The following is a 14,106-nucleotide window of genomic DNA, read 5'->3' as shown; positions in this document are numbered from 1 at the left end:
AGAAATTGTTTTCACCCTCAAACAATTGGCGACCACAGTGAGAGATTAATCTCTCGGTTGCAATACCAATTTCAGATTACGCTTTTTAACTCCAACTCAGAAAGATGGTCGGTTTTGGGGATGAATTCGTTCCCCCAAGTTCCACTCAGGCGAATGGCAATGTTTCCCCTCCCAACGCAACATCCAACAATGCAATCGACGAAGAATTTCCAAAGTTGGCTGATTTGGCACGGGTTCAGGAGATCCACACCAGGAATATGGATCTGATGAAAGAGGCGATTAACAACATACTCGACTTCCTTATCAGCTTAACATCAGAGTTGAGTTACCCACATGTCTCGGAAACTCCGGGACTGGGGACTAACGTCCCAGACGATCATTCCCAAGTCAACAGTTTCACTACCAATCAGAAACCAGTAGGACAGGAAGCAACCTCATTGGTGGAAAGTTTATGTGAACTCATACATCATTCAAAGGATCAGCAGATGGAGACGTTCATTTCCATCAATCGAATAGCGTTAAACGCATCCCTGGTTCCTTCGTGTTTGGAAACGTCAAGAATACTGGAGATGTCCATCAACAATGTCACGTTTACCGATGACGACATGATGGCAGAAGAAGGACATAACCGGGCCCTACACGTCACAACCCGTATCAAGGATGTGGAATTCAAAAGGGCCCTCATCGACACAGGAGTATCCTCCAATGTCGTTACCCTCAGGACGCTCAGAACAGCCAGGGTGAGGCCAAGCGAAGTCGTGCGATAGCCCACTACAATGATCTATTTCGAAGGAAACCAAACAAGCACGTATGGATACATCAACCTGAATCTGTCAGTAGGACCGGTCCAGTCAAAGGTGAGGTTCGAAGTAATCGAAAAGGAGCCAGATTGCCATATGATACTGGGAAGGACATGGATCCACGACAACAGAATCATTCCTTCAACATATCACCAGTGCCTAAAAACCATGCTAAACGGAGAAGTCATCCGCATCTCTGCATCGTTATCTTCCTATACGCCAATCTGTGGCATGGAGATGTTTGAGCCAAAGAAGGGCCCGCGGGGCGCAGCCAACAAAACTCACCACACTCCACTGTGAAAGTGGGTGTCAATCGAAGAAAGCGATGGACTTGCATCGTTTTACAGATAAACCCGGTCTCACACCACCTCTTCGGAAGAGAAGCGCGCCAGCCTCCACCCGCCAAACCCGAGTTTGGCTCGCTCCCGTACCAAGCAAGAACAGGCTTTTATCATAAGTCATGATGAAAAGGGGAAAACCGTATATCAGCGGCATTGTTAGTAATTAACAGGGAAGACTACCATACAGTCTCTCCGCCCAACAGAATACAAACACAGTAACGAGCCGCAAGAGGAAGTACCGGATGCACCACGACAGCTACAGGACGGAACCAACTCTACCATGGACGAACTTGAGGTTGTCAATGTCGGGAGTAAGGAATCTCCGCGACCCGTCTCAATCATCTCGACTCTGTGCGCAGACGAACGCGCAAAGATGGTAGACCTTCTCAATGAATATCAAGACATATTTGCATGGACATACGAGGAAATGCCTGGCTTGGACGAGAAGATGGTCACTCACCATCTACACATAATACCCGGATCCAAACCGGTCAAACAAACCCCGAGACAGTTCAGGCACGATGTGGAAGAATAGATCAAGACGGAGATTCAAAAGCTACTGGTAGCTGGTTTCATCAAACCCATTCACCATCCTGCCTGGTTGGCCAACGTAGTTCCAGTAAAAAAGAAGAACTACCAAATCAGGTGTTGTGTCGACTTTAGGGATCTGAACAAATATTTCCCTAAAGATGATTTTCCACTTCCTAACATTGACATGATGGTAGACGCCACCAGTGGACACAATATGTTCTCTTTCATGGACGGATACAACGACTATAATCAAATAAAGATGTACGAACACGACGCAAGTAATATGGTTTTTCGAACTCCTTTCGGAAACTTTTACTATACTGTGATACCCTTCGGTTTTAAGAATGCTGGCGCCACCTACCAACGTGCCATGACTACCATTTTTCATGACATGATGCACAAGCAAGTCGAAGATTATGTAGATGACATAGTGGTTAAATCAAAAACTCGGGCGGCCTATGCGGAGATTCTGCGGCAGGTGTTTGGAAGGTGTCGCGAGTAAAAACTGAAGATGAATCCATTGAAGTGTGATTTTGGTGTCTCTTCGGGCAAGTTCCTAGGTTTCCAGGTGACCGCTGAAGGAATTAAAGTCGACCCGGTCAAACCCAAGCCATCCTCACAATGCCACCACCGCGAACTGTGAAAGAACTCCAGAGTTTCATGGGTAAAATAAACTACATTCACCGCTTTATACCGGGGTTGGCTCAACTTGTTGCTTCATTTACCCCCTTACTGAAGAAAGGAGCAAGCTTTGTCTGGACCATGCTACAACAAGAGGCGTTTCGGAAGATTCAGCAAATATTGTCTTCCCCATCCATCATGAAGTCTGCCATACCAGGACGACCGTTGTGCCTCTACACTGCTTTTAGCGACACTGCCGTCGGATCTCTCCTCGCCCAAGAAGATGACGAAGGTATTGAACATCCCATATACTACTTCAATCGAACTTTAAGAGATGCCGAACTCAGATATCCCAAAGCATAAAAGGCGTGCTTGTCCCTGATTCACTCTATCCAGAAATTCAGACATTACCTGCTTTCCAACAAAGTGGTACTGATATCTAAGTCCTATCCTATGAAGTTCCTCCTCTCAAAACCAGCCCTAATAGGAAGGCCAGCCAAATGTCTCCTCAAAATGTCAGAATTTGACATAACATGCGCTTCCCCGAGAGCTATCAAAGGGAAAGCAGTTGCGGATTTGCTAGCAGCGTTCCCGGGAGAGAATACTACAAAACTACACGAGGACCTCCCTGGAGATTTTCCAAAAATCTCTTTCATCAAGGAGAAAACGTGGATACTATTTTTCGACGGCTCTGCCAGCCCTAACAACGGTACCGGAGGAGCAGGCGTGGTTCTAGTATCCCCGGATGGTGAAGTCTCCTCGCAGTCCTTCAAGCTATACTTCCCTTGCACCAACAATTCAGCAGAATATGAAGCCTTTCTCATCGGACTGTCATTGGCTAAACAAGCTGGAGCCACGCGCCTGGAAATAAGAGGGGATTATAAATTACACGTTAACCAGGTAAATGGAGTATATGCACTGAAGGAACTAACATTGGCCCCGTATAAAGCCAAGGTACAAAAGCTACTAAATTACTTCGCCGACGCGACCATAACGCATGTTGGCCGCATCGGCAACAAACATGCTGATTGTCTAGCCACACTAGCATCAAAACTGCAATTCGAAGGTTCTGAGGAAACCATGACGGTGAAGAGACGAACCGTGGCTTCAACATGGCTTTCACAACCCGAGGAAGCTGAAGCCGGTGACTGGAGAACACCGATTATCCAAGAGCTTAACAGCTCGCTTTCCCAGGGAATGGTCAGTCTCAAAACTTTATAAAATTTCTTCATGCTCCAAGGAGTGTTGTACCATCGGAACCCAGATGGTTCATTGCAAGATGCCTCAGAGAGAAAGAGGCGGAACAACAACTCAACTGCGTCCATGGTGAAGTTTGCGGTCTAACACTAGTGGTAACTCTCTATCATCGTTTGCAACGCCTTGGCTATTACTGGCCAAAAATGGAGGCTCAATCTCGGCTGCTTCAAAGAACCTGTTCCAATTGTCAAGAGCCGCCGCATCAATTGGAAGTCTTCAATATTGGCCACGCCGGGAACTGGCAGAAGTCATACATCAGTTACCTTCGCGATGGCGTACTCCGCACCAACAAGAAAGACGCACCCAAGATAAAACAAAGGTCCAAGAGATTCATATTCCATGAAGGAATCTTATATCGTAAAAGCTTTGGAGGAAGTTTGCTACGGTGTTTGAACGAGGCAGAAATCTTGATCATGCTGAAATAAATGCACGAAGGCGAACACCAAGGAAAACAGAAGTTATTCCTTCAGATACACAAGAAATACTACTGGCCAACCATGGAGGATAATGCAGTTGTTTGTGTTCAGAGATGCCAAAAATGTCAAATCCACGGAAACCTTATCCATGTACCGTCGACTCCTTTGCACTCAATAAGCAGTCCGTGACCCATATATAGCTGGGGACTCGACAGCATTGGAAAGATCAACCCGCCATCTTCAAAACAACACAAGTACATAATAACGGCAACCAAGTATTTCACCAAATGGATCCAAGCCATACCTTTACGAGGAACTACTGGATCCACAATTGTGGCATTCATTAAGGAGTACATCATCTGACGATTTGGCATTCCTAAACATATCATCACCGACAACGGCACTCCTTTCGCCAACAAACAAGTGCGGGAATTACTTGAGGAATATGGAATTAAGCAAGTTTTCTCCACCGTATACTATCCCCAAGGAAACAGACAGGCTGAAAGCACTAACAAAACTCTGATCAGAATCCTCATTCGGACAGTGCACGATAATCCTCGGACATGGCACGAACAATTGCCAATGGAACTTTGGGCGTATCGGACATCACCAAGAAGTTCCACTGGCGCCTTTCCCTACTCCCTCGTCTACGGCGCATACGCCATCCTCCCAGCAGAAGTTAAAATCCCATCAGCTAGGATTGCCGAAGCAAGCGGAGTTCGATGGAACGAAGCTGAAGCATTGAGCACCAGGGTAGCATAGTTGGACACTATGGATTCCAGAAGATCCAGAGCGGAATAACACGTGCAAGCGTACAAAAGTAGGGTTTCCATAGAATATAACAAAGTCGTGAAGCTTCGGGGTTTTCAAGTGGAAGATTTGGTACTAAAGACTGCCAAACACATCCAGCAAGACGCGTCCGCACCAAAATTCTCCCCACAATCGGAAGGGACTTATATAGTCACGAAAGCGTACAACAGTGGGTACTACAAGGTTATTAAAGAAGACGGAGGAAAACTGGAAGCGGTCATCAATGGAAAATGGCTCAAGGCATATTACGCCTGACCGTCGCCTCACACCTCGCCATATCATAGCACGGCTAGCCAAGCATCTTTCCGCTTCCTTTGACATCTCAGTTATCAAGTTTCTTTTCTTTTGTTAATTGAAGAAAATCAATAAAATTCTCTTATTTCTTCAAAAAAAAAAAAACCGATACAATTTTTTTTTTTACGCGCTCGAGACCCAGAAAGAAACTAAACACCTCGCAACTACATAACTCATAAAAGCCCATCCAACAGATTGTAGTTCCTCGAAAGCATCATCTTCAATCGGTTTTGATACCTTTCAGTCCTGCTCTTCAAGTTCCGAATTGACTCTTCCACCTTCTGTGAATCCATGGCCAGAGCCTTCTCCTTTTCCAAAATAGCCTTTGCAGCAGGAACGACATCAGCGAGAATACCGGCTCTGTCGGCCTTCACGATGTCAAGACGATGCCGCAAACAACTCACGTTGAACTTCAGGGATTCACAGGTAGACACCATGTTCTCCCACTTTTGAATAGTTGGTTCCACGACGACACAGATGGATATACTTTCCATTTCAGCGACCATAGGCAAGAGACAATTACTGTGGAAACCAAAGCAGACGAGAATGTTGCACCACACTCCTGGTAGCCATGTGGCCGTATCTTTTCCATATCTTCGTGTAAATAGTCGCGAATTCCTTCCGCACCAGAAACCCACCAACGTTCTGGTAGTTAGAAGATAAACACTTCATGTGGATCTCGAACGACAAACCTGCATTGGAATACTCATGACAAGAAATGCCTAAATCGGCGTCTTCCGGATCTACAACGGTTGGAAGGATCAGACTCGAAGGAAGAGGGGCAACCAAGTCATCCTCATCAACGATAGTCACACATGCTTCAACAGGGTATCTCTGCACAGAATAAAATATTTTGTCACTCGTCAACAAACAATGAAACATCTATTAATCAATGAAAGCATACTGGTATAATCTTCTTGACTTGGAAGAACAGGGTAGGAGAATTGTTACGTGAGTGAGACCCCACGCGCTTGACTGAAGAATCTGGCTGGCTCGAGGATGATCCCTTTCTGATTGACATAATAAAGATGAACTCGGAAAGAAGAAACCTTTTGATGAGTGCCAAATATTGTATATATTTATCCCTTTTTGTTGGCATTTTAACTCATCTTTTGTGCATTAATTCTACATTTTATCCCATATTCTGTATTTTCATTGTTTTCAAGAATAAATATTTTTATTAATTAATTCTGCATTTTTAGGTAATAAATAAAGTTCGGATGAGTCGCGGAGCGAAAAGAGCAGAAAAGTAGTGAAAAGCCGGGAGAAATTACGCAAGGAAACCGCGAAGAATGGTGCGCACAACCTCATTTTCTACACACAAAAGCGCCTCCGTTCTCAGCCATCAGATCATTTCTCAGAAGCATCCGACGGTCGCTCCTTCATAGAGCATCAAAATCTGAAGTCTCTGCCAAGCACCACAGCGCTGAAATTCCAAGCCTTCAGATTAGATGGTAGTTGAATCCAACGGTCGCTCCCTTGCTGTGCATCAAAGTTTGATACTTCCGCTTAACACTACTACAGTACCTAACATCATCTGAAACCGTTGACTTCGTTGTGTTTTCAAAATCCACGGTTTCATCGATTCATCTCTTATCTTACCCGTTAGATCTACCAACCATCTTCGCATCCAGCGGCTTACCTTCGCTGGACATCGAACCTTGATATCTCGCATCACCCTAGCAACCGAACCATTTAACCTCAACCAAACATCTCCTCCTTCCTCTCCATCGACCTCACCCCCTCTCGCAGAGCCATACCCTGCCCCGATCACCACCACCTTCTTCCCTGTCGTCACACACCACCTCCTGCAACAGCCACCAAACCACCAACTCTCCACAACAACCGCAACCCATCACTACTATCATCACCTCACCCCTATCACCTATTAAGCTATTTCAACAACTCCACCATCCTCTTCACTGTTAGGATTGGATTTGGTGAATTAGATTGATAGATGAAGCAATTGGAGGCGTGGATAGCATGGGGGAGTCAGAGGAAGAATGGGTCGTCGCACATGGGAGGAATTGTGCCATAAAATTAGGTAATTTGCAAAACCTAATTTCATCTGATTTTGGGGAAAATTGGGGGAAAGCCCTAATGATGTAATTGGGTATAAATATGTGGTGAGGGATGTGTGTAAAAACTATGTTGGGATTAGCCCACATCCAGGACTCTCATGTCCTGTTAACTGTTAATTTTCAATTTTCAATTTACAAGCTCATTTCAGTTCATGTTGTTCTCAATATTGTTTCTTGTTAATTGCTGTGCTCTTGTTATGTTTGTGATGTTGTGTTTATTCACTGTTAATGTGTTAAGTATCATGTTGGTTAAATTAATTCCTGTTAGTATTTCAGTTCTGCTCCTGTTAGTTGTGCTTATGTTCATGTTTGTTTATATTTTTATCCTCATTGTTGTGTCATGTTTAATTCACTGTCATTTGAAGGAATGTTAGGCTAGATACATTTGAAGCAATGAACTGATTGTGTAATGGAAGAATCAGTGCTTAAAGCAAGCTGATTTTCTTGCCATTCCCTGTGTATGCTTGTATGCAATGTGCTGATTGTGCATTGGGGGAAATTAGTGCTCACTAGTGACAATGAGCAAGCTAATTTTCCTCCCATTCTTTTAGTTTGCCTGTATTCTGCCTAGCCTTGCTTCATTTCAGTTTCTTTATCACCCCTGCCCTTGGCTTAGGCCTTGGTTCATCTTGTGTTGTTTTCTGTTGCTGTTGTGTCTTCCCTGTTGCTGCCCTGTTAGTTACCCACTACTTGTTTTCTTGTTGCTTCCCCTACTGCTGTTGTTTCCTTGGCCTTGCTGTGCATTTGCCTCTGTCTTGCTGTTCTTGCTGCTACTTGCATGTCTTGTGCTGCAATACTGCTTTCTTTCTCTTGGCCCTGTGTACAGCTGCTGCATTGCCTTCTATGCCTCCCTCTGCAGCTGCTGTTGCTTTTGCTCTGCAGTTGCTGTTTCTCTTGCACTTGCCCTGCAGCACTTCTGTTGCTGCTGCCAAGCTGCTGCCTTCTTTTTCCTGCCTGCTGCTGCTGCTGAGCCCAAAGCTCAGTTCACTGCCAAAGCCAGCTGAGCCCAATCTGGTCCACTATCAAGTCCAAAGCTCAATTCAAACTGAAGCCCAATTCAGTCAACTGTGGGCTTAACCAAAGCCCAGTTGTTTAACCACAAGCCCAAATTCATTAAGGCCCAATACAATTCAGGCTTAATCAAAAGCCTAAGTTTAGGCCTAAGCCCATTTGCACTTCAAAGACCAAACCGAGCCCATGCTCAGTTCCTTTTATTGTGAACAAACCCATTAGCACTCAAAGCCCAATTTAAGCCAAAAGGCTTCAAAACCCAACGCAAATCTAGGAACCCAATTAGCTAAAACACTTCCAAAACACACCCGATCTCTGTGGATCGACCCGTACTTGCACGAGCTACAACTGACGACCGTGCACTTGCGGTATTACTTTGTAGGCCCCCGTTTTTTATTGCGCTCAATTTCTAATCCCTTTCGAGGCCTGCCAAGTTTTTGGCGCGCTGCCGCCGGGGACTACCAAGTTTTTGGCGCCAGCGCCGGGATTGGTGCTGTGTTTTATATCTGTGTTTTTCTTAGCTATTTGTGCATTTCATTTCATAGCATTTGCATCTGCATCTGCTTCATTTCATTTGCTGTTGGACCTGCTATTCTGAACCTTTTTTTCCTCTGCTGGACGCCACCAAGGAAAAGAACCAAAACCCAACTGTGTTTTTTGACACAATACAGAGCAGCTGGGCCTTGCTAAAAGGTAAGCCTAAACCCATTCAATTGAGAGAACCCACCTGTGGGCTTCCAATTTTTTATTTGTGGGCTTGTAATAATTAACCCAATTTTTTTTTGGGGCTTTTTATTTTCTTTTTGGTTTGTTGTAATAATTTATTTTTGGGCTTGTTGTTTAATTTGTGGGCTTGTATTTATTTTTGGTGGGGCTTGTTTAAATTCTCCGCATTGGACTTGTATTTTGGACTCTGGGTTTAAACCAGCTGATACCGATTGTGGGCCGCAGCCTTCCTTTCCATTTCATTAGAGGCTTGCACAGTGGGTTTGCTCCCAATTTTAAAAACCAAATTTTATTTTTTTTATTTCTTAAAAAAAAAAAAAAAAAAAAAATTACTTTTGCTCCCAATTTTAAACAAATTTTTCTTTTTTCAAATGTCTCCCACCAAAACCAAATTTTCCCAAAAATCCAACCCTTTAAAAAAAAACCAAATAGTGGGCTTTGTGTCATTTCAAAATGGACCAACCTCGTGCCCTCCATGAATACATGTACCTCAATACAAATTCCATTATCATGTATGTCTTATATCCCAAACCAATAACCCTTTTAAATAAATGCAAGCATGATACAAATACTTCCTATATTTTCGAGGGTTCGATTCTGAGAACCCCTATACTCATGTAAGAGAGTTTGAACAAATTTGTCGGACTATGCAACCTGATCATTTGTCCGAAGACTCTCTGAAATTGCGTTTGTTTACATTTTCTTTAAAGAAAGGGCCAAAACATGGTTTTAAAATTAAGTTAAATTAAACGGTTTGAGACCACCAATCAATCACCACTTGGGACAACTCACTAATCAATTTTTTTCCAAATTTTTTTCCACACCAGACAAGGACATCGCTATTCGTCAAAAATATCAATTGTTTTTGTCCAATGGATGAGGAAACTGTTTTTCACACTATTTTGAACGTTTTAATGATTTGTTGAGTGAATGTCCGCACCATGGAATTGAGAAGTGGAGACTTGTCCGTCATCCTCTATGAGGGACTAGACTTTAAATCTCGAACCATGGTTGAATCTATGTGTAAGGTGAATTATTGATAAATCTGTGGATGATGCATGGAATTTTTTAGCCGATTGCATTGCAGAAAAAACCATCAATGGGAATCCGTTAGGGAACAGGAACACCAACCACATGATGAATCATCCCTCATGAATTAGAGTTTTATTCTTGTAATAGCTCCGACCTTAGGATTGAAAATATATCCTAGATTGCAAATGCCTATCATGATGATGATGATGATTATGATGTTATGTTAGAAGAACATGTCTATACTGAAAATGTTGTGAACCTTTGGGTTCAAATACATTAGGCTTCTCTCCTCTGCCCCGACCTTAATGCATGATATTTCTTCTAGTATTCCATGTGATGTTTCCCCTGATGTGCCGATACATAAGAATAAATCTGTTGATGATGTTGATAATTCTGATTGTAATCTTGCCAATGTGATTGATGATAATGAGCATGATGTGACATGTGTAGATGAGTTAGAAGATTTTGATTTGATTGATAATGATATGCCTATTCTCCTACATGAGTCACAATTTGGTGGCCTTCCACCCAACCTAGATTTGGTTTGTACCCATATTGTCAAACCGATTTTTCTGAAAATTCCTAATCTAGGATTGGAACTGTGTGCTTCCCAAGTCCTCTTGGACTATTTTGCTTCAAAATATAACACTTTTAAAGAGCCACAGTTGGAAATTGCATGTTTGCCCATCCCGAAAACAGTCCATTATGAGTTAGACCTTTTGAATCCTGAACCCTTAAAATTGTTAGATTTTGTGCTTAAAAGTAAACCTGTTGAAAAATTTAGGTTTAGGGGTAATTCATTCGGTTTTTCACTCTCCCTCCCATTTAAGTCCAATTTTAGTGTTTTAAAACTTTCTCTGTCTCTACACTTCGTCTTTTGGGTTGATCCTCAACTCTTTAGATTGTTAGTGTATGGTGAATTTTTTTGTATATAATCCAGTAGATAAATTTTAAAAACCCTTTTGTTCCTTTTGTATATATTTTGCTAATCCAATATGATCTCGGCTGAAATATGTTGGATTTTTGCCTTGAATAACGGAGTTTTAATTCTGCTTTCGCCGAAATCGGGTATTCTCTCTCCTTTTCTACTACTCAGCATGTCCCTTTCCATATGTTGCATTTTAATTCTTTCCATATTTTGAAACATTGAGGACAATGTTTAGTTTAGGTTTGGGGGTATAGAGTAGATACCACGATAATATGCTATAATTGAAAACAAAACTCCTTCTTTTTGAAAAAATTGAAAAATTCCAAAAAAAAAATTAAAAATCAAAATTCAAAAAAAAAAAATTAAAAAATGAAAAATCATAAAAATGGAGCTCATTTACCTTGAAATGTTGACTCTTGTGCAAATATGTATTTTTATTAGGAGTCTTAGTCTAGATATTTAGGCACCCTGATTCTAGCACAATTCACATAGTGATAAGAAATTTGCACGCGCACGATCTACCAATACATGTATGGCCTCGATCTTCAAGGTGTTGGATAGGAAGTTACGATTGCCAATCACTTTAGAATACTGAACGAAACTTGACTAGCTTGTTCTTTGGTTGGTTGGGATAGAAGATGGAGGTTACATTAAGAAAGACAACCATCGAATTTAACTGGGTGCATCAAAAAGGGCTACCTCTTGCAAAGTGTCATGTAATCTTTTGTTTCTTTTGTTATGTATCAAAAGTGTTTCCTTCAAAAAAAAAAAAAAAAAAAAAAAAACGATGTATATATTCAGAAAAAAAAAAAAAAAAACAAAAAAAAAAATACAAAAAATCAAGTATTTCAATTCCATCATCTCTTGTTCCAAAAATAAAAGAGATAGTCAATGTAAATAAGAGTCATGTAAAGTCATCTTTTGTTGTTTCGTTGTAATAAGCAAGGAGGGTGTATGCCATTGATGTACAACGCGAGAAATTGTGAAATACCTCCAACTCATTCACAATTCTCGTAAAGTCCGGACAGCTAGCTAGATTTCGACCTCAGTTCTTAGCCTGAGAAACTATCTCTTGGTGATTAGTAGTCATGACTTCAGATCTTTCTTTACACATGTGTAGATCACTTTACACTCTTATCACATGTCTTTTTTTGTTATCAGTGCTAGGATTGTGCCTTCGATAGCTAGATTGACATCTCCATTTTGCTGTGAGCTTAACTGTTTTGCACATGTCACGTTTGATGGAATCTGAGCTTATATTTTGTCCTTAGGTTTTGTAGGCACACCTCTGGTAAACCTTCACGAGACTTCACTCGTCCACTAGGGACACTTAGTGGTTTAAAAGGCTTAGTGCATACGCTAAATGCATTCGAGAGACCAGCGACAGTGGTATAGTTAGGATTTCCTTAGTTTTGTTTTACTTGAGGACAAGTAAAATTCAGGTTTGGGGGTATTTGATGAGTGCCAAATATTGTATATATTTATCCCTTTTTGTTGGCATTTTAACTCATCTTTTGTGCATTAATTCTACATTTTATCCCATATTCTGTATTTTCATTGTTTTCAAGAATAAATATTTTTATTAATTAATTCTGCATTTTTAGGTAATAAATAAAGTTCGGATGAGTCGCGGAGCGAAAAGAGCAGAAAAGTAGTGAAAAGCCGGGAGAAATTACGCAAGGAAACCGCGAAGAATGGTGCGCACAACCTCATTTTCTACACACAAAAGCGCCTCCGTTCTCAGCCATCAGATCATTTCTCAGAAGCATCCGACGGTCGCTCCTTCATAGAGCATCAAAATCTGAAGTCTCTGCCAAGCACCACAGCGCTGAAATTCCAAGCCTTCAGATTAGATGGTAGTTGAATCCAACGGTCGCTCCCTTGCTGTGCATCAAAGTTTGATACTTCCGCTTAACACTACAGTACCTAACATCATCTGAAACCGTTGACTTCGTTGTGTTTCAAAATCCAACGGTTGCATCGATTCATCTCTTATCTTACCGTTAGATCTACCAACCATCTTCGCATCCAGCGGCTTACCTTCGCTGGACATCGAACCTTGATATCTCGCATAACACCCTAGCAACCGAACCATTTAACCTCAACCAAACATCTCCTCCTTCCTCTCCATCGACCTCACCCCCTCTGCAGAGCCATACCCTGCCGCACCATCACCACCACCTTCTTCCCTGTCGTCACCACCCCTCCTGCAACAGCCACCAAACCACCAACTCTCCACAACAACCGCAACCCATCACTACTATCATCACCCCTATCACCTATTAAGCTATTTCAACAACTCCACCATCCTCTTCACTGTTAGGATTGGATTTGGTGAATTAGATTGATAGATGAAGCAATTGGAGGCGTGGATAGCATGAGGGGAGTCAGAGGAAGAATGGGTCGTCGCACATGGGAGGAATTGTGCCATAAAATTAGGTAATTTGCAAAACCTAATTTCACTGATTTTGGGGGAAAATTGGGGGAAAGCCCTAATGATGTAATTGGGTATAAATATGTGGTGAGGGATGTGTGTAAAAACTATGTTGGGATTAGCCCACATCCAGGACTCTCATGTCCTGTTAACTGTTAATTTTCAATTTTCAATTTACAAGCTCATTTCAGTTCATGTTGTTCTCAATATTGTTTCTTGTTAATTGCTGTGCTCTTGTTATGTTTGTGATGTTGTGTTATTCACTGTTAATGTGTTAAGTATCATGTTAGGTTAAATTAATTCCTGTTAGTATTTCAGTTCTGCTCCTGTTAGTTGTGCTTATGTTCATGTTTGTTTATATGTTTATCCTCATTGTTGTGTCATGTTTAATTCACTGTCATTTGAAGGAATGTTAGGCTAGATACATTTGAAGCAATGAACTGATTGTGTAATGGAAGAAATCAGTGCTTAAAGCAAGCTGATTTTCTTGCCATTCCCTGTGTATGCTTGTATGCAATGTGCTGATTGTGCATTGGGGGAAATTAGTGCTCACTAGTGACAATGAGCAAGCTAATTTTCCTCCCATTCTTTTAGTTTGCCTGTATTCTGCCTAGCCTTGCTTCATTTCAGTTTCTTTATCACCCCTGCCCTTGGCTTAGGCCTTGGTTCATCTTGTGTTGTTTTCTGTTGCTGTTGTGTCTTCCCTGTTGCTGCCCTGTTAGTTACCCACTACTTGTTTTCTTGTTGCTTCCCCTACTGCTGTTGTTTCCTTGGCCTTGCTGTGCATTTGCCTCTGTCTTGCTGTTCTTGCTGCTACTTGCATT

The sequence above is a fragment of the Papaver somniferum genome, chromosome 1 (genome assembly GCF_003573695.1).
Source record: "Papaver somniferum cultivar HN1 chromosome 1, ASM357369v1, whole genome shotgun sequence".
Taxonomy (NCBI): Eukaryota; Viridiplantae; Streptophyta; class Magnoliopsida; order Ranunculales; family Papaveraceae; genus Papaver; species Papaver somniferum.
Note: the sequence above shows the minus strand (reverse complement) of the source record.